At 46.5% G+C, this 21,435-nt stretch overlaps 1 pseudogene; it reads left to right on the top strand.

Annotated features, from left to right (window-relative positions):
• The first annotated feature begins 16,264 nt into the window (after positions 1 to 16,264).
• On the top strand, positions 16,265 to 17,150 carry LOC118548655 (large ribosomal subunit protein eL6 pseudogene; annotated as a pseudogene).
• The last annotated feature ends 4,285 nt before the right edge of the window (positions 17,151 to 21,435 follow it).

Genomic DNA, 21,435 nt, shown 5'->3' with positions numbered 1-21,435 from the left:
CAGTAAGAAGATCAGTAATTTCCAGGCGTTAGTGGGAAGGGAGGGATGAATAGGCAGAGCAAGGAGGGTTTTTAGGGCAGTGAAACTATTCTATTCAATTTTTCTATGAACCTAAAATTGCTCTAAAAAATAAAGTCTATTTTTTTCAATGGAACACTGAGTTTGGGCAACCAAGATGGGGACGGGAGGGAATTTGAAGGATATATGTCATTTGTGGCTGCCCAAAAATATTTTAAACACCTTCCCCATGGCTTGAGCACTATAGTGCTCAGTTCTTATCACTAGAACTACATTTCCCAGCCTGCCTTGCCACTGGGGGCCATGTGACTTGGACTCTGCCAATCAGATGTAACCATGTGAAACTGACCAGGCAATGAGTTAGGAGAGGAAACACATAGATCAGGAGATGTTCCTTTTCTGCCCTGTAAAGGCAACACGTTTAGAGGTCATTAGCAAGGACAGCAGATTCCTAGCCATGGCAGAGGCAGCGTGGAATGGAGTCCGCAGCTCCCTTCTGGGCCAGTCTGCCGTTCTGGAAACTGGTCCTGAAAACCCATTGTAGACCTTGTGCTGAATCCCTTCCAAAGATTCTATGAGCTCATTAGTGTCTTGTAATAAATTCTATCCTGCTTTAAACTACCCTGGGGGAATTCTGTTGTCTGCAACTAAAAAACCTGACTGATACAATGTAGGTTTTGTTTCAGGTTTGTTTTGCTACTAAAATTAATTTAAAATAAATATAAGCTGTTTTATATGTAGAGTCTTAAAAAAAAAAACCTCATAGTTACAGGGAACTGATTGGTGATTGCCAGAGGTGGGGGGGGGGGGGGGAGGAGTGATGCAGGAGGAATAAGAAAAATGAGTAGACTGTTGACTTTTTAGTTTAAATAAATTGAATAAATAAATGAAGGAAGGAAGGAATGTACATACATACATACATAAATAGAATTTTTTGTCCCTAAATTTTTGCCTGCACTTCTGCTTAGTTCCTGGAATTACTATGAACTCCAGGAAAGAAGCTACAAATATATTTTGGTCATTGATCCACAATGTCAAATGGCTTTCCAGAGAGTTGAAACTAATTTATAGTCCTGTTAGTGATGTATGAAGACACGTCTCAACCTCACTTCTGCCCTCATTGAATGTTTTCATTTTTATAGCACGGGAGTGCAGGGCGCTATGGGACTCAGAGGCCAGAGAAGAATCTCTTTTCTTCCTAATACCCTCAGAGAAGGGTCCAACAAGCTCAGACCCTCTGTGCTACTGGTACTCGAGGTGATGCCAAGGTCTCTGCTCTGGGCTTGGTCGCAATCCAAGGAACAAAGGCCAGATGGCTGATTTGAGGTTGGAGGGAGCTCCTGTGAAGAAGCTCCAGGGTTTTGAACTTGGAGGTGGCCAGTTCTTTTTGGCCCCATCTCCTGACTATGGATTTTTTTCCCTTTACTACTGAGATTCAAATTCCCGGTTTCACAGAGATCTCTATTCATTCTGCTTCTCCACTTGGAAGATTGCATAATTTCATGTTTGTTAAAACACAAAAACAAAAAAGGAAAGCCAGGAAAGGAAAGGAAAAGAAAAAAAAAAAAAAGCAAAAGCCAGATTTTGGAATCAGATGGTTGTGGTTTGGGTCCAAACCCACTGAGAACGGGCTGTGTGATCTTCAGCAAGTCTCTTAACCTCTCTGAGGCTCAGTTACCTCTTCTCCACAACAGGGGAATTATAACCCCCCACCACCCCGGGGCTGGCATCAGAAGCAAGGGCAGTCATCCGCTCAGAAGCTGGCGCAGTACCTGGCGCACAGAGACCCACAACAGGGACGCATCCTCCTTTCCCCTCCTCGCTCAAGTCCTCCAGAAACAATCCATTTCTCCACATTGTCCTGGTATCACTACCATGGTTCCTGGGAGTTGCTGGAGGAATGTGGGACTCTGGGCCCCCACTGGGTCTGTATGCTCTGAGTCACATGACTGCTTGGGATTGGTAAGGGCAGAGGGTGGAGCTGGACCAGGTCAAACTGGCTACTTTAATGATGCGTTTTTTGCTTCCCGTAGCAGAACATCCAATTCAGAGGGGCCTAAACAGTCAGGGGTCGTTATTCCCATTAACAAGAAGTTCAAAGTAGGGAGGTTTCTTGAGTTATTTCCATGGCTTAATGATATTATCAGAGACCCAGGTGTTTTCTGTCTTTTCCTTCTGCCATACATCTGTCCTCATGGTCACCAGATGGCTGCCACTGCTCCAAACTTGACACACAAGCACAATCATGTCTACTGAAAAGGAGAGGCCTTGCTTCCTGCACATCTCTTTTTTTTTTTTCCTCCCCATCACACTGCCCCTCCCTCCTGGCAATAATCACCATTCTGTCTTTATGATAATGTTTTCCTTGCTTTTCTTTATCATTTTCACCATCTATGTCATCTATGTACACATCCTTTTTTATTTTATTTTATTTATTTATTTGTCAGAGAAAGCGCACAAGCAGGGGGAGCAGGAGGCTCCCCGCTGAGCAAGGGGCCCCATGGGACTCGATCCCAGGACCCTGGGATCGTGACGGGAGCCAAAGGCAGCCGCTTAACCGACTGAGCCACCCAGGCATCCCTGTGTACACATTCTTGATTAATATTTTGTTTGGCCTGCTTTCAACTTTATATGCACGGAATCATATTGAACATACTCTTCGTGTCTTACTTCTTATCTCACCGTTGTTCGTAGGATTCACGCATAGCACTGCACATAATCATGGTTTATTCTTTTTCAATCCATAGGAAGAATATACCAGAATGCATTTGCCCACTCTCCTGCTGGTGGACACTTGGGTCCTTCAAGGGCCACTATGAACAATGCTGCCACGAGCATCCTTCTGACACACGCACGCAGCAGGAGCAGAGCTCCTGGGTAATGGGGTCCCTGCAGGGTCAGCTCTAGTACTGATTTCCCAGTGTTTGTACAATTTTCATTCTCTCCTGCACAGAGGAGAGTCCTTCCCTCTGCGTCTCTGCCGTCCCAATACTGATGACACTGATCTTTCTGAAAATGTGAACCAGACCTGTCATTCTCTTGCTTCAGGTCCATTTTACTTAGAATAAGATCCAAACTCTTTAACCCGGTCCTCGGGGTGCCCAGCTCCCTCTCTGCTCCCACCTGTCTCCACTGAGGACGAGCCTACCAGCTACCATGCTCTTGCCACACGGGATCATGATGCTCAAATCAGCACCTGGGGTAAGAATGTGAATAGAGGGGGAGGGAGAAGGGGGCTGGGCCAGGCTCGAGAGCTATGCCGGGAACACACGGGAGCATCTACTCTGCAAGACACCACCGTGGACCCTCCACTCCGCCCCTCAGGGGATCACAGGCTCCTCGGCCCTTGAAGGGGGAGCATCTCCCTGGTGTGGATTCCGTGAATCTTCCCCACAGCACGACCCCTCCACCTAAGTCAACCATGTCACCAGAGACCAATTCGAACCCCAACGCCGGAAGAAAATCTGCTGCTTGGAGAAGAAAAGAGCAACAGGGAATAACTGAGCATATTGACGGAGCCAGAGTGAGAAAAGGAGAAGGAGTCAGTGAGGATGTTGTGAAAGTAAAACCAAAGCATTACAAACTCTAGCAACCGTTCTTCCAGAACATGTCAGAATCAACTGCTTAAATCCCAGATTTCCAGGAAATGACATTTGTCAATCCTCCGTGAGGTCTGCATTACCTGAGGAGGAAGATGAAGAGCTCTCCGCTTGGTTTTGTTTGGCTTTGGATTTTTCTTACCAGAGCCCAAGTGACAAATATTAAGTTGAGTTACTAAACGGCGCTTTATCTTTATGAGAATCCCGACTTGGAGATAAGAGTCCTGTCCACAGGTTTTTGTCTGACTAAAAATGGGAGCTATCCTCAAAGTGAAGTGAAATGGGTGGAAATCTGGGAGGACCTTGGCCAAACATCCAGTCCAGGGCAGGAAAAGCCAGCAGGAAGAGCCGCAGGCTCTGCCTCATTCCCTGACCACGCAGAAGCAGGTGCAGAATGAGTTAGGACAGGCCTCAAGCTGATCCAGAAGGTGTGGCAGATTGCATCTCCCAAAGATGGCCACAGCGATGTCTCCCATCCCATATACCCTTCCTCAAAGTGGCCTTGCCACTCCGCCACCAGGAGGTGGGGTCCAGGTCCCCTCCCTTGAATCTCGGCAGGCTTGCGACTGCTTCTACCAAGAGAGTATGGTGGAAGTGATGAAGTCTCTAAGGCCTCGTCCAGAGAGAGTTATATAGCTGCCGCCTCGTTTTCTTGGATTGCTCACCCTGGAGGAAGCCAGCTACTAGGGCAGGAGTCAACCTCCCAGAGACCAGCACACCAGAGACCCCACAGCCAATCAGCATCAACTGCCAGCCAAGTGAGTGCGCCATCTTAGACAGCCAGTCCGGTCGTGCCTTCAGATGACTACGTTCCCAGCCCACAGCAACCCCAGCCAAGCGAGCGACCCCAAGCGAGAGCTACCTTCCCAAACCCTTTCCCAATCCCTGTCCTACAAAATAGCAAGCAAAATAAAAGAGGTACTTTAAGCTGTTTTGTGTGGGGGTAATTTGTGATGCAGCAGTAATAACCCAAACCAGAAGGAGAGGAAGGGAAAGCGGAGTTGACGTGAGGGGACAAGGGAGGGAATGTTGGCCACGGTGGCTCAGAGGACATTGAAGGAGAAGGAGAAGCAGCTGGAGGTAAAGAAGATGCAGATGATGAGAATGGGGAAGAACAAGAGGAAGACAGATGGATAAAGCATTGATTGAGTCCAACCTTCCTTTTCTGATTGGTTTTGCTAATTCTCTCCTGGCCCTGGCAGCAAGGGGATGGTCTGTTCTTTTCTCCTGGAGTCTCTCTTCTGACCTCATTACACCTTGATATGCAATTTATTGGGGATGGAGGTGGGGGGCGTTTTCTGTCCCAAGTTCCTTTCTACCCCTTCCTTTCGCAACAGACCCTGACAGAACGCACACACCATTGTGCTCGTGGGTAAAAGACAACCATCCCTCCCCAGCCATCTTGGCCACTGGAGGCTGCCAGGGATCTGTGGGGAGGCAGGGAGCAGCCCAGCAATCCTCCTTCTTTCCCTGCATCTATAACCACGTGAATATGGACAGCAAGCAAACACCAACACGTATATGTCTACTCTCTGTATAAAACGAACACTGAAAGCAAAACAACAGCAAAAAGCAGGAGTCAAGAAGGTCAGCAGAGGGTGGGGTTGAGATGTCTGCAAGGGTGAAGTGGGCATTTTGACAATATCGCTTCCCCTTGGGTGGTGCTTAATGGATGCTCTTGCCGTGTGAACTGTCACTTTAAAAATAAATTTCTCTCTCAATAATGACTGGAGCCCGGCCACTTGACAGAGAATCAGCAGAACGTAAAGGAGCTTACTTGGAAACGACATTCTGTATTGTAATTTTCCTTCTGTTTTATTTTTAAATTTTCTTTTTATGACATGTTGTTAAAATATGCCAGCCAAGAAAAAGAGGGGATGGGGAGAACTTGATGGTGCAAGATGGGTGGCGTGGCGACCATTATTTAAGCTGGGTGATGGGTCCACGGGGGTTCACTGTACTACTCGCTCTCCTTTTTGCAGATGGCTTCAAATTTTTCCATTATGAAAAGTTCATTGTTTTTCTTTTTGTCTCACCGGAAAGGAAAAAAGATGTTCCGTTTTAAATGTCAAAATGCGCAAGACATCTTCTGAGAATAAAAAGCATATGTGTACGCAGAGACTTTGTTGTTCTCTGTCTCGGAACATATACTTCGGACCTTCCCGGTTTGATTCACTTAATAAATCTACATCAACCCTAATATCTCCCAATCTAGCACAATTCTGCCCTGTGCTCGTTGGAGGGCCATATGGTTCGATCTAAGTGCAATGTCACTCACCAGCCGTGATGTCATCAACACAACCCTGGGGCCACCGCATTCATTGCTCAACATTTAGTTCTTGATCTTTATCTTTCGTTTTTATCTCAATTTCATTACTTAAAAAATGGGCCACCACAACCACGGAGTTGCTAAAATCAGCCACCAGCATATGGATCTTAGGGGTTCTAATGCCCAGAGATAATCAAGGTGTTTGCTGGTTTGCCTTCCTCAATAAAATGTGTCCGGGAAGATGAAAAAGCTTTCAAGAGCAAGAAGTCAGTGCTGGTGGAAAGCGCTTTTTTTTTTTTTTTTTCTTTATTTAGGTGCCAGCTATCAAGCACAAAGTAAAGCCAAATGGAACTCATCCCAGTGACCTGGTTGAGGGGACGGCCCCTGCTTGGTCTGCCACAGACACTACTGAGTGTGTAAGCTTTGCAGGCTATAAAATTGAGTAGCTGGAGTTCAAGGCCACTTCTATTAGAGATGTGCATTAACGGCGATAGGCTGAAAACTGTTATGGGCTGGGTTTATTTTCCCAAAATTTATATGTTGACGCCCTAATCCCCAATAGCTCAGGAAGTGGCTATATTTGGAGACAGGGTTTTAAGGGGTGATTAAGTTAAAAGGAGGTCCTTAGTGCCCTAACTCAGTATGACTCGTGTCCTAATAAGGATATGGGATTAAAACACAGACATGCACAGAGACGAGAGCACATGGGCACACAAGAAGACAGCCGTCTACACACAAGGAGAGAAGCCTCAGAAGAAACCAACCCTGCCAACACCTTGATCTTGAGCTTGGAGCCTCCAGAACTGAGAAAATGCATTTCTGGTGTTCAAGCCCCCCAGCCCGTGGCTTTGTTAATGGCAGCCCAAGCAAACGAATACAGAGGCAAAGCCTCTTGATGTATAAAACTTAATAAATATGGATTGTATCAAATCTCTCCATAGTATTTTGAAATTGAAAATATTTTCTCTAGTAATCTGTCCATGTAACAGATGATGTGGATTCACTTCTTGAACTCTATTTGCCAGGATAAACCTCATATGTTAACAGTGAATTATTTCCAATATATTGCTAAGTTCTGTTTGCTGATAGTTAGGAATTTTGCATCTTCATGTATGTATGAAATTGGTATGTATTTTCTTTCTGATACCTTACCGAGTTTTGCTATGTAAATTTCTGTGACTTCATATAATTAACTGGGGTCCTGTTCATCGTATTCTTGGCCTTGGAATAACTTCAGTAACGGTAGTTATGTGTTACTTAAATCTTAAAGCTTATTCATGAAGCAAAACAGAAACAAAAAACTTAATAAACAGGACCAGTCCATCAAGAGGCAAAATACTATAACAAAACCTTCTCACGTAGACAGCATGGGATTTCTCTACATGGGTCAAGAATTTTGGAAATTAAACAATATATATAATTAATTAATTAGTTTTTAAAAAGAATTTAGGAAATTTTGAAAATCCAGGAAAGGGCTCATTTTTCAATTCAAGCTTAAAATAAAAAAGACAGCAGATGCGGCCTTCCTTTAGCACTTGATGGCGCTCTGGGGTTGTCCCACATCCCTTATCACGGTCTGGATGACCTTATTTATTTATTTAAACATTTCTGTCTCCATGACAGCGAGGATCTTGCCTGTCTTATCCACTGTTGAAGCCCTAGTGCCTAAAAAGGCAGCAAGTTGGCTCCCAATAAATATTTGTTTAATGAACAAACCAGGCCGGGGTTAACTCTCTAAGGCGATACTGTTCCCTTTGGTGGCCGCTAGCCCCATGCAGCTGTTCACATTTAGACTGATCGAAATTAAGTTTAATTTTTTTTTTAAACTGGCCATATAATTCAAGTGCTCAGAGGGCGTGGGCCACATGTGGATGGGTGGCCAGCATATTGGACATGACAGCCACAGAACCTTTCCCTCACTGCAGAAAGTTCTGGGCAACACTAATGTCAAGGATCCAAATGTGCGTGTGGAGGTGGGGGGGTCGCGGCTGGAGAATCTGTCAGAGTTAGGGAGGAGGCAGGGAGATGGGGACCCCCATTATTAACACCAGGAATGATCACCTCCACATCTCCCTGAGCACCTGCTGGATGCTGGGGCTTAGCTGTGTTAGTAATGCTGTCCCTTCTGACGATGGTGCAGGGCGGGTAACGTCACCACCATTCACGATGCGCTATTCATGATACGGTAGAACAGACAAGTGACCACAGGAAAGAAAATTCCGGCTCAGGGGCTGGTGGGAGTGGAAGAGGCGCATCAGGGGCCCAGCCAAGTTGCCAGATCTCAGGGAGGATCAACAGCCCCAGTGGGGAGCTAGATCATGAGATGGGAAACCAAGGCCAGAGCTGCACTCTGTAGTTGCGGGAACTTCACAAGGGAAGAGGACCACACGTAAGTGGGCCCACGGGTGCCCAGGGCTCCGCCACCCACTGGGACCAGGCCTGAGGTCATGAGACCAAGGCCAGCCTCGATGCCCGAGGAGCAGAAGCTGCTGATCCCTGCTCTGCCCAGGCCCAAAGCCCCGACCCCACAGGATGCATACTCGGCGACCCCGGCTGCAAAGGGCTAAGGAACACTAGAAAGAGCAGAATGGCCAAAATGCAGGGCGCCCTTGAGACCCCAGGGTAGCGATGGCTGGACGGTTCCCGGACCTGTTGCCAGGCTTCACGGTTGGTTTGCACAGTCCTGGAGCAGATGGCCTTCTGGAAACAGAGCAGGGAGGGCACCTGGGCTCCAGGGGCCTCAGTGCCCCGAAGTGGAGGGCCTCCATCTGACGGTGGAGCCACCCTGCCCCGGACGGGAAGCCCCAGGGGCATCAGCAGTCTGTTGCCAGACTTGCAAGACAGACAGAGCTCTGGCTCCCAGCACCGCTCCCTTCCAGCAGGGCGGGGGGCAGGGGGGGCGCCATGCTGCCCTCAGGGTGTTCCCCCGAGACCGACCCTCTCCTCTTCTCTGGGGCCCCAGAAGCCAGGCAGAGAGGCAGAGGCCCTTTATGTGCCAGACAGGACCGCTGTCAAGGGACTGCAAATCTGCTTGAGGTGTCACAGGTCTGTTTTTAGAACAAGAATGTCACATCAGCAGGAACCAGTGGACAGAGATGGTTGGGGGGGAGGGGCAGTGGCAAAGCAAAGGACATGAGCGTCTGTCTCAGAGCCCCCCCCCCCCCCCCCCCCCCGTATCTAGGGCACATTTGCACAGCACAGAGGGCTACCCTGTGCATGGGTTAAGTTGCAATGTGCTCACTACAAAGCGACAGTCGGGTGGCATTGTCCCTGCTCGGCAGGTGGTGAAAGAGGATCTGCAGCTTCGGGGGCTGGGCTGAGAGGGTCCCCCAGGTTCCCTACTCCCGGGCCCGGATACAGCATCTGCAGCACTTTGCCGAGCGGTTTCTCTCATCTCTGACTCTGTTCTGCCCCGGCGAGGCAGGGACAAGTGCCCGGAGGTGACCCTTCACCGGCGATGGATGGGAGTTGGTACTGAAACCCGTCAGCAGCCTCACCTTGCAGGAGGGACAGCTCTGAGAGAGGCCCCCGCGGGATTCGGCTCAGCGGCCACCATGGCAACTTGCTTGCTAATGTCCCTTTGTTGGCTGCCTTCCTGTCCCTGTTCGATTTCCCCTACCGGGGTTTCTGTGATGCCTTGTATTTGAATCCTTGTCTCAGGGCCTGCTTCCGAGGTCACTCAAACCAAGCAGAGAAAAAGAGGAGAAGGCTGGCCACTGGGGGCCACTGGGGCTCACTGGGGGCCTGGATGGAGGTGGTCCAGGGGTGGGGGAGCCTGGCTCAAGCAGGCTGGCCATTGGGGTGTGTGGCCCAGCAGCAGAGTCTCCAGGGAGGGAAGCTGCTCAAATTGGTGTTGGCACAGGATTCTATTCTGGGTCACCTGTCCAGATGACAGTAAGACCTGGAGACATGGAATCAGGGCCCAGTCTGGGAAAAGGAAACTGGCCAGCCCTGGGCGGCTGGGCCAAAGCTTGAGGATCTCAGTGGGTAGCCACAGTGCTCCTCCCAGCTGAGGCAGATGCCTGGAAGGGTGGACTCAACACACCCTGTGGGTCAGAGGTGAGGCTAGCTCTGGGTAGAGACAGGATTCTTGGTCTTGGGAGCCACAGGACGGCTGACCCACTCGAGACTCCATCCCCAGGAGTCAGTGTGCATTGGTTCAGACAAAGGGCAGGTGAGTTCTGGGCAGAAAGGTCTCATCTGGACAAGGATAAGCAAGACAAGGGCTTGCACCCAAACCTCTGTGCCCCCCTCACCGCCAGTAGCCTACTGCCATGCAATCCATCACATCTGGCTGGGCCCTAAATGTGTCTCCCTTCGTCCTCTCTTCCTCGTCTCTTTCCATCCCCACTGCCACCTCTCTGGTCCTGGCCGCCACCACTCTCTCACCCAGCCTGGGGTAGCCTCTCGGCTGGTCTCCTCTCTCCAGCACTTGCCCTTCCCCTTCCCCTTCCTCTGCTCCACAGAGCCCCCAGAAGGAACTGCCAATGGATCAAGTCTTTTCTTTTTTTAAATATTTTATTTATTTATTTGAGAGAGAGAGAAGGAGAGAGAGAGAGAGAGCATGAGTGGAGGGAGAGTCAGAGGGAGAAGCAGACACCTTGCTGAGCAGGGAGCCTGATGTGGGACTGGATCCTGGGACTCCAGGATCATGACCTGAGCCAAAGTCAGTCGTTTAACCAACTGAGCCACCCAGGCACCCAGATCAAGTCTTTTCTTGACCTAAAGCCTTTGGTGGCCTCCAATTTCCAAGCCTCCTTTGCTCCTTGTATCCTGCACCTTCTCACCCTGGGACCCTTAGAAGCCCTGGACCAGTTCCTGCTGGATCCCACATTCCCTTGTCCCTAAATGACATCCTGCCACCCTTCAGATCTCAACACAGACATCACTTTCTGAGAGAAACCTTACACAAAGCTCCATTCAGAGAACCATTCTGTTACCGAAGGTGTCCTGACCACCATGAGGGCACCTAGAGCCAAAGGGAGCAATGCACAAAGGAGCAGTTAAGAGATCTGGAGGAGAGATGGAGGGGCTTCCACATTCCTCTAAGAGAAGTCCCAGAGAAAGAAAAGGAGGAAACAATGGAGAAGCAATATATAATGGGACAATTGATGAGAATTTTCAAGAGCTAAAGATAGATTGTGATTTGGGACCTCAAATCAAAAATACACTCCAAGAAGAGACAGCATAAATTAAGATAAATCTGTATGTGGCTCTATGTTAATTGAACCACAGAATATGGGGGGGCCTGGGTGGCTCAGTCGGTTAAGCGTCTGCCTTCAACTCAGGTCATGATCCCAGGGTCCTGGGATGGAGTCCGGCGTCGGGCTCCCTGCTCAGCAGGGAGTCTGCTTCTTCCTCTACTCTTCCCCCCTGCCTGTGATCTCTCTCTCTCTTTCTCTCTCTCTCTCTCTCAAATAAATAAATAAAATCTTTTAAAAAAGGGATTCACACATGTATATGTATGTTTGTGTGTATATGTATGTGTGTGTGTGTGTGTGTGTGTGTTTAAAACTGCACTCAACAAATTGGGAATATTCATGATTTTCACATACACATTCACACAAACACTAATCATGTATTAGGTCATAGAGAGAGTTTTGACAAATTAAAAAAGGAAATATATAGCCTATGGACCACATCCTCTGACCACAATTCAATTAAAATGAGACTCAAGAAAAAATCAATTCTTTTAAACTTTGGAGATCTAAAAACTCATCCTAAATACCTCCTGAATAAAGAGGAAATTGTACTTAAAATTACAAATGTTCAGTAACTCATGAAATTAGAGTAATACTTGTAAGATGCAAATAAAATTGCTGTCAGAAGTAAAGGTTTAGCCTTATATCATATGTTAAAAAATTAAGAAAGATTCAAAATATGCTTTTTTAAGAAGTTTTTCCTCTAATCTCTACCCCCAGCATGGGTCTCAAACTCACAACCCCAAGATCAAGCGTCGCACACTCCACCGACTGAGCCAGCCAGGGGCCCAAGAAAGATCCAAAATAAATGATCAAATAAAGGAGCCAAGAAAAGGACACCAGAGCGAAGCTAGAGAAAGTACAGAGACAGAAATAACAAAAATAGATCAGAAATAATGAGCTAGAAAATAAAGAAGAGAAAGGAATTTGAAAAAGAAATTTACAGCAGAGACTGCCCTTTCCCCCAATTCCTATTATCTATTCCCTACAAAGTAGTAGATTCTTGAGGAGGTGCACAGACACCCCAACCTTTGTAGCTACATATGACCCATGGCCACGACATCTGCTCATCACCTCTGGGCCGCCCTTTCCATCTCGCTCTCCTGGCTGACTGAAATGCAGGAGTGATGGCAGATCATACTGAGGAATGCAGAGCAACAAGATAGAAAGAGCTTGGGCCTCCAATGGCCTCCATAAAATGTAGAATTTCATGCAAAATCTTGTAGTCACTTGCAGGGGCTGCTGTAAAAAAAAATACCCAGACTGCACGCCTGGGTGTGAGAAATTAATTTCCTCACCGTTCTGAGGGCTGGAAGTCCAAAATCAAGGTGTTGGCAGGGTTGGGTTTTTTTGAGGCCTCTCTCCTTGGCTTATAGATGGCCGCCTTCTTGCTGTGTCTTCATGTGGTCTTTCCTCTGGGTGCACATATGTCTGGTGTCTCTGTGTGTCCAGATTTCCTCTTATAAGGACACCAGTCAGGTTGGATTAGGGCCCAACCATCATCAGGGCTTCATTTTAATTTAATTGCTTCTTTAAAGGCCCCATCTTCAAATACACTCTGAGGTACTGGGAGTTAGAGCTAGAATACATTATTTTTAATTCCATTTATCACAGCAAGAAATAAAAAAAGAAATTAAAAACTACCAGACACCTAAAATAAACCCAGCAAAAGTTGTGCAAGACCTTCACAGTGCAAATTACAAAACATTATTGAAAGACTCAAAAGAATATCTGAGTGAATAAAGAAATATATACCACATTCATGGATGGGAAGAGTCAATATCATAAAGGTGCAAATTCTACCCAAATTTATCTATAGATTAAAAAGAATTTCAAAAAAAAAAATCCAAAGGCTCTTCTGGGAACGTGCCAGGATGCTTCTAAAATATATAGAGAAGAGTAAAGGGCCAGATTTATTAGATAGAAAGATGTGTTATATAATTAAGGTGGTATATAGGTGTGAAGACAGACAAGGAGACCAATCAAATTGAATGGAGAGCACAAAAGCATGTATAAATCAGTGGGGGAAGGGTGGATTCTTCAGTAAATGGTATAGAGTTACACACATGGAAACATTAAAATTATCTCTATTTTACATCATACAAAAAGATCAATTCCAGGGAAAGTAAAGATTTAGATGTGAAAAGTAAAACTTTTCAAAGTTTACAGGAAAATATCCTTTGTGACCTTGAGGTAGAGAAGGATTTCTTAGGATCCAAAAAGCATGAACCATAAAGAAAAAAAGACTAAAGAAATTTGATCATGTTAAAATTACAAATTTCTATCAATAAAAGATACTATTAAGATTGTTAAAAGACAATCCATAGACTGAGAAGATATTTGCTACCCATACAAGGGATTATAATCCAGAAGAGGATGGGAAAAACTCTTCATACAAATCAAGAAGAAAAGGACAACAATAAAACAGTAGAAAGGGAAAAAAGAAACAAAGAATATGAAGAGACAAGCTACCAAAGAAAAAACCCAAATGACCAACAAACCCATTAATCCATCTCACTAGTAATCACGTGAGAAATTGCAAAATAAAACAACAATGAGATACCATTTTACATTCATCAGCTAAGCCGAAGTTAAAGTCTGATAACACAGTTACTGATGGAGATGTAGAAAAATGAAACTCATACACACTGGTAATAAAGTGTCAATTGGTATAAGCTCTTGGAAACCAAAGTGAAGATGTTCATAGACTTTGCCCCACCTGTTCTATTTACTATCTTAAGTAAATATCCTAGAGAGAAATCTCAGCACCTACCTGTCCTCCAGAATACATTTATAAGAATATTTATTGCGGGGCACCTGGGTGGCTCAGTCGTTAAGCGTCTGCCTTCGGCTCAGGTCATGATCCCAGGGTCCTGGGATCGAGCCCCGCATCTGGCTCCCTGCTCCGAGGGAAGCCTGCTTCTCCCTCTCCCACTCCCCCTGCTTATGTTCCCTCTCTCTCTGTGTCTCTCTCTGTCAAATAAGTAAATAAAATCTTTAAAAAAAAAAAGAAGAAGAATATTTATTGCAACATTGTTTAAAACAGAAGAAAAAAGCAGACACAAAATAATGTTTAGCAAAGGAGACTACAAAAACAAATCAAGGTAGAATATATAATGGAATATGATTTAGCAGTTAAAATGAATGAACAAGAGCTTCGGGTATCATTATATACATTGTGTCAATTTGCATAAATCTCAAAAATCATTAATGGTGAGCAAAAAAATAAGTTGCAGAAGTATACATATAGTACCATACCACTTACTTAAAATGCTTTTAAGTTCAATATTTTTAGCCTAGTTTACTGAGATATAATTTACATCCAGTAAAATTTACTCTTTTTGGCATACAGTTCCGTAAGTTGAATACAGAGTCATACAGTATGTGATCACCATCACAATCAAGATATAGAATAGTTTCATCACCCCCCAAAATTCCTAGGTGCTCCTTTGTAGGTACCAAATCCTGTCCCCCTGCCCCCAAACCCTGTAATCATACTGTATGTAGCCTTTTGAGACTGGTTTCATCCACTTTCCATAATGTGTTTGAGATTCATCCATGTTATGGTGTGTATCAAGGGTTTTTGTTGCTAAATAGTATTCCATTGTATGGATGTACCAATGTATTCATCCATTCACCAGTTAGAGTGCAATTGGATTGTTTCCAGTATGGGCAATTGTGAATAACCCTTCTGTAAACACTTGTGGACTGGTTTTTTTGCATATATAAGTTTTCGTTTCTCCTAGATAAACACCCAGGAGTGGACTTGCTGGATCATCTGGTGAGTATATATTTAGTTTTATAAGAAGCTGTAGAACCATTTTCCCACTTCTCTGTACAATTTTGTATGAGAGTTCTAGAGCATCCTCACCAGCACTTGGTATTGTCAAGTTCATTTGTTTTTCAAGTCATTCTAACAGGTGTCTCGTGGTAGTTCATTGTGTTTTTAATTGCCTTTCTCTATTAGCTGAACATCATTTCATGTGGTTGTTTGCCATCCCTATATCTTCTTGGCTGCACGGTGTGTTCAAGTCTTTTGACCATTTTTAATTGGGTTATTTGTTTACTTATAGAGTCTCAAGGGTTCTTTATATTCTGGATACAAGTTCTTTATCGCGTGTATTTTGCAAATATTTTTCTCCCCGTCTGTAGCTTGTCTTTCCATTTTCATAAGTGTCTTTTGAAACTCAGATGTTTTTAGGGTACCTGCCTAGCTCAGTCGGAAGAGCATGCAATTCTTGATCTCGAGGTCATGAGTTTGAGCCCCACGTTGGGTGTAGAGATTACTAAAAAAAAATAAACTTAAAAAAAAGATAATCAGGGGCACCTGGGTAGCTCGGTCAGTTAAGCATCCAACTCTTGATTTCAGCTCAGGTCATCACCTCAGGGTCATGAGATCAAGCCCCTTTTTGGGCTCCCTCTCCCTCTGCCCCTCCCTCCCTCTAAAATAAATAAATAAATAAATAAAATAAAATAAAATCTTTTTAAAAAATCAGATGCGGGCGCCTGGGTGGCTCAGTCGTTAAGCATCTGCCTTCGGTTCAGGTCATGATCCCAGGGTCCTGGGATCGAGCCCTGCATCGGGCTCCCTGCTCAGCAAGGAGCCTGCTTCTCCCTCTCCCACTCCCCCTGCTTGTGCTCTCTCTCTGTGTCAAATAAATAAAATCTTTGAAAACAAATAAATAAATAAATAATCAGATGCTTTTAATTTTGATGAAATCTAATTTAGCATATTTTTCTCCAATACCCCATGGATATAGAAATTATATCTAAGGGGCACCTGACTGGCTCAGTTGGTGGAACGTGGGACTCTTGATCTCAGAGTTGTGGGTCCGAGCCCCACGTTGGATGCAGAGATTACTTAAAAATAAAATTAAAAAAAAAGAAACTATACCTAAAAATTTTTGCCTAACCAAAAGTCACAAAGATTGACTCCTTTGTTTCCTTCTGGAAATATCTTAATTTTAGGTTTTGCATTTAGGTCTGGGATCCATTTCGAGTTAATCTTTGTGTAAGTTGTGAGATATAGGTAATCATGGTTATTTTTAATTGCTTCTTATATTTTTTTATACGGATGTCGTTGTTCCAGCACCGTTTGTTGACATGATGACCATTCCTCCAGTAAATTGGAGAGTCTGAGTCTGGAGAACTCCAAGTTTTCTTTCCCATCTTGCAAGATGGTGGGCGAAAAAGCTGAGAAGCCGGATACTGAGGAGAAGAAACCTGAAGCTAAGAAGGCTGATGTCAGTGGCAGGCTAACAAGGGTAACCCCAAGGCTAAAAAGCCAAAGAAGGGGAAGCCCCACTGCAGCCGAAACCCTGTCCTTGTCAGAGGAATGGGCAGATATTCCCGATCGGCTATGTATTCCAGAATGGCCTTGTACAAGAGGAAGTATTCGACAGCTAAATCCAGGGTTGAAAAGAAGAAGTAGGAGAAAGTTCTTGCTATTGTCACAAAACCAGTTGGTGGTGACAAGAACGGTGGTACCCGAGTGGTTAAACTTCGCAAAATGCCTAGGTATTACCCTACTGAAGATGTGCCTTGAAAGCTGATGAGCCACGGCGAAAAACCTTTCAGTCAGCACGTGAGAAAGCTGCGAGCTAGTATCACTCCCGGGACCATTTTGATCACCCTCACTGGGCACCACAGAGGCAAGAGGGTAGTTTTCCTGAAGCAACTGAGCAGTGGCTTGCTGCTTGTGACCGGACCTCTGTCCCTCAATCGAGTTCCTCTGCGTAGAACACACCGGAAATTCGTCATTGCTACTTCTACCAAAATTGACATCAGCAGTGTGAAAATCCCCAAACATCTCACTGATGCTTCCTTCAAGAAGAAGAAGCTGCGTAAGCCCAGACACCAGGAGGGTGAGATCTTCGACACCGAGAAAGAGAAACACGAGATTACAGAGCTGCGCAAGGTTGATCAGAAAGCTGTGGACTCGAAAATTCGGCCAAAAATCAAAGCTGTTCCTCAGCTTCAGGGCTACCTCCGCTCTGTGTTTTCTCTCACAAATGAAGTTTACCCTCACAAATTGGTGTTCTAAATTTCTTACAAAGAACGTAATTAAATAACTGGAAAAAACATCAACTGACCATATTATGTGCATGATCTAGTTCCGGTTTATAAAGTTTCAAAACGTGAAAAACAGGATAGGGCTTTACCTGTTGGGGAGAACGAGTGAGCAATTTAGATAGATAAAATTGTGTGATTTTTTTCAAAGTATTTTAGCCATTCTAGCGGATCTGTGGTTGTCAGAGGTGAGGTTCCCCAGGAAACAGACTCAGAAATGGTGTTCAGCACACAGAATGTTCATTAACGAGTGCTCTTGAGATCAACACCTGTTGGAAGGAAGGAAGCAGGAGCAAAAGAGGGAGGACATGTGCCTCCCCTAGCCTCAGAGGGAGCATCAGAGCCGGAATGGCCCATCACACTTGTCCCCAGTTAGCCAAAATGGCAGGTGGGACCACATACACTGAGGCCACGAATGCATGGAAGGTGGTCTGAACAACGCGCCTTTGCAGATAATCATAGCTGGGGGATGCTTGGGGTTTTAACTTGCATCTCCCTGCTAAAAATGAGGTCGAGCCCCTTTTCATATGCTTACTGATCATTTTGGGTGTACAGTCTGTGAAAAGGTGATGAAGTGACTTGGGGCCTTACTGAGACACAGAGGGACCTCTCTGGAGCATCGGCCTCTGCACGTAGCACCGGGAAGCGGCCTGAAAAGCATTGGAAAATCCAAAACCCAGTCTCCCATTTCCATGCTTTTCCCGCTCATAAAATAACTGGGATTCTGGCCAGGGGTGGAGGCTAAGAATCGAGGAGAGGGTGTCCTGGCTTTAATCTAAACCCTGGCCCTCCAAAAATGAAGGATATCTAGTCCATTCCAGAGGACTGGTGAAGTTGCCCCCAGGGGGCTGTCAGGGAGAAAGACCCAAGAGCTTCCCAGGAAGAGACTCCCCCTGCAGGAAGAGAAGTGTCAGACCCAAGTAGACAGTGCCAGATCAGTCCCTCCGATTGATCCTGGGCCCAGCCCCAGGGATCCAGGTCTGAGTCCCAGGGAAGGAGAATGCGTGAGAACACGGGAAGAACTCTGTATCCGTTGTCTATGGCAGTGAAACACACCGTGCCAAACTCAGTGGTTTCAAACAACAAAACATTTCGTTTACCTATGAACTTAGGGTTTGGGCAAGGCTCCATGGGGACAACTCACCTCTGCTGCAGGTGGCATCAGCTGGGGAACGTTCCCTGGGACCAGCAGCAGGTACAATTTCCTCTGAGAACTTTGGGTCTTGGGGCTCCGTTTCACTACCCAATGACAACTTCCAATTATTGATCATCTACCTGGCGCCAGGCACTGTCCTTAATCTTACCACACCCCAGCCATGGTGGTGTTATCATCCCCATTCTGCAGATGATGGAATGGAGGCTTCAGGAGAGTAAGTGATCTGCTTGAGGATACACATGAAGGAAGCCACAAGATGGGGGCTGCCCAGAGCTGCATGCCACCTCCCACTGGGGGCTGGGCAGCCCCAGTGGAGAAGTTCATGACAACACGCTGGATGCACGGGGCCTCCTGAGCCTTCCCCCTCTGCGGGCCTGGGGCAAGGAGGATGCCTGACCTGCTCACTCTGTTTGGGAGTTGAACAGTAAATTAAAGGGCTTCATTATCTCATTTGAGAGTGCCATAAAACACTTTGGAAAGGTTGGTGCATTAACCGCAATCAAGTTCTGAAAGGCTCTGGATCCCTGGAAGGAACATCCCCTGATAAATTGCTCTTTTCACTGCAACGTGGCTAATGTGTCACCAGCCAGCCCAGCATCTTTGCAAAGGATTTTAAAGAGAGCAGATTCCCTCCCAAGAGAGAAAATCCTCCTTGCAATGTCCAAAAGGGTGCCCCGGACCCAGCTCCCTCTCCCACGATCTGCGGAGAAGGATCTCGGGGGCTGCTTTGGATCTGGGGTCACCCGGGAACCCCCAGGATCCACCCCCCACATGCCAGTTGCCAGTCATCCCACAAGCCTTGAATGAACGTCACTGTGAGGAAGGGCACACGCCATCCTAACCCTGCCCTCCCTGACTTTACAATCCAAACTTGGCTCTGTGTGAGTTCCCCGGGATTCGGTTATGATTTTTCCGACAGCCACCCTGGGCCAGGCAGCCATCCAGAGACTTGCAATTTAGTGATCATGAAATTGAGGCACAATTTACTCAAAAATCACACCTTCAGAATCTCAGGCCCTAACCCTTTCCAGAATCAGTTCCCAGGACACTAAAGAGCTGGAGTAAGGCCAGCCTCAGAAACAGGCAAAATGATAATCATAATCACAAGTGACACCTGCTGGGCATTTCCCATTGGTCAGGCCTGGCCTCAGCACCCGCCCACACCACCCCAAATCCTTACAACAAGCCCTATTTACAGATAAGGAAACTGAGGCCCAGGAGTGTGAGTGATAAGGACATGGAGGCCCCTCCTCCTCTGTCTTCCACAGTGTCGACCTTTGGTTTCTTAGAGGCTACACAGGCTGTCCTCAGTCACAGATTATGACAAAAAAGGACAAAAGCTGGAGGGGCACAGGCTGAGGAGTTTGTAGGAAGGGGGAGGAGGCAGGAGGAGGCCATGAGAGGAAATGATGCGTGATGGGGGGAGAGAGAGAAGGAAAGACTTGGTGGCCCCCTGCCCTGGCCCTAGCCCTGCCCAATGACGGCACAAGAAAGGGGATGGTGTCCCTGCTGTCACCACGGTGACTTCAATCAGTGAGTGTTCCTTAGGTACCTCTAGGAGCTCGGTCCTGGCATTGGCCCTTGTGAGACCCAAGGAAAGCTGTATCCAGAGCTTCCTCTTCTCCTAACCTCCCCTAGCCTCTGCCTTGCCGTCTGCAGAATGGTCGTATGAATCCCTGCCTCTCCAGAGGATCCGATGTAACAACACACATACAGGCACCAAGGAGAAGCCCTGGACACACCCATTTCTTTCCTCTCCTCCTTCACCAAGGGGAGCCATCAGATGCGGAGCCATAGAGAGTAGGGGCCACAGGCTGCCAAAGGGCTGTTCCTCCATGCATTCATGCATTCAACAAATATTTACTGAGCATCTCCTGTATGTCAGGAACAGCACTGGGTGCCTTCTTAAAGGCATTCTTTCATTTAATCCCCCACACATGCACATACTCACACTCTGTGAGAGAGACACCGTTATGCCCATTTTACAGATAAGGAAACCAAAGCAGAGAAAAAAGATGTAACTAGCACAGCACAAAAGGGAGTAGAGGCCAAAATCCAGCTCAGCCTGGCTCTCTAGGCTGCAATGTTGGTTGGTTGGTTGGTTGGTTAGTTCGTTGGTTGGTTTGTTGGTTGGTTGGTTAGTTCGTTGGTTGGTTGGTTGATTGGTTGGTTGTTTGGTTGGTTGGTTGGTTGGTTGATTGGTTGGTTGGTTGGTTGGTTTGGTTGGTTGGTTGGTTTGTTGGTTGGTTTGTTGGTTGGTTGGTTAGTTCGTTGTTTGGTTGGTTGGTTGGTTGGTTGGTTGGTTGGTTGGTTGGTTGATTGGCTGGTTTTCTATATCCTATACTCTACTATGGTGGAGCTGAGTCATGCCTGGTGTCTAAGTACAGATTTGCAGCTGAGAGGCTGGCATCTGGTCCCTCAGTCTCCTGGCCCTGGGAGCAACAGGGAAAGAAGACCCTGCCCCGAGATCAGGACAATGGCTGGTGAGGATTAAGCTATGACTGTTTACATTAAGACAGTCTACTGCACTTTGGGGACTGGTAATCCTTTGTTATGGGGGTGCAAGGGAGTGCGTGGGAAGGGCATCTCCAGCAAAGAATCAGAGCAATCTCTTCTTCCTGCAGCCCTGTGGAAAGTGTGAGAAAGGGAGGTGGCTGAGGCCTGGCCCCCCTCAGAATAGGCCAAGTGGACAGCCATTTGATTGGGCTCCTTCTCTGCTCAAGAACCTTAGTGACTCCCCATGGTCCTCAGTGTTGTTTGTCAAACACAGGGGAGGAGATTCAAGGTCAGCTCACCTAGGGACTAGAGAAAGATCTAGAAAGAACCTGAGCCCCAGAAAAAGATACCTCTTGCCCACATTAAGTTCTCTTGACCCTCCCTCTCTTCTTTTTTCCACCCCCACCACACTTAAGCAGCCCATAGCCTCCACACCCAGGACTCACCCCTTCCTGGGACCCTGAGTAGGTTGGGGGTCTCTGGGCTCCAGGGAAAGTCTAAACCCAGACTTTAAGGAGCCCCCACACTTGGCTCTTACCCCCAACTTCCCAAATCTAACCTCCCACCAGAGACCCCTCTACGACTCCTGACCATCACTTAACTCCTGTGGCCTCTTTCCCACTGTGG

Source organism: Halichoerus grypus, chromosome 6 (assembly GCF_964656455.1).
Source record: "Halichoerus grypus chromosome 6, mHalGry1.hap1.1, whole genome shotgun sequence".
In the NCBI taxonomy this organism is placed as follows: domain Eukaryota; kingdom Metazoa; phylum Chordata; class Mammalia; order Carnivora; family Phocidae; genus Halichoerus; species Halichoerus grypus.
This window is presented reverse-complemented; position numbering and strand designations above follow the sequence as displayed.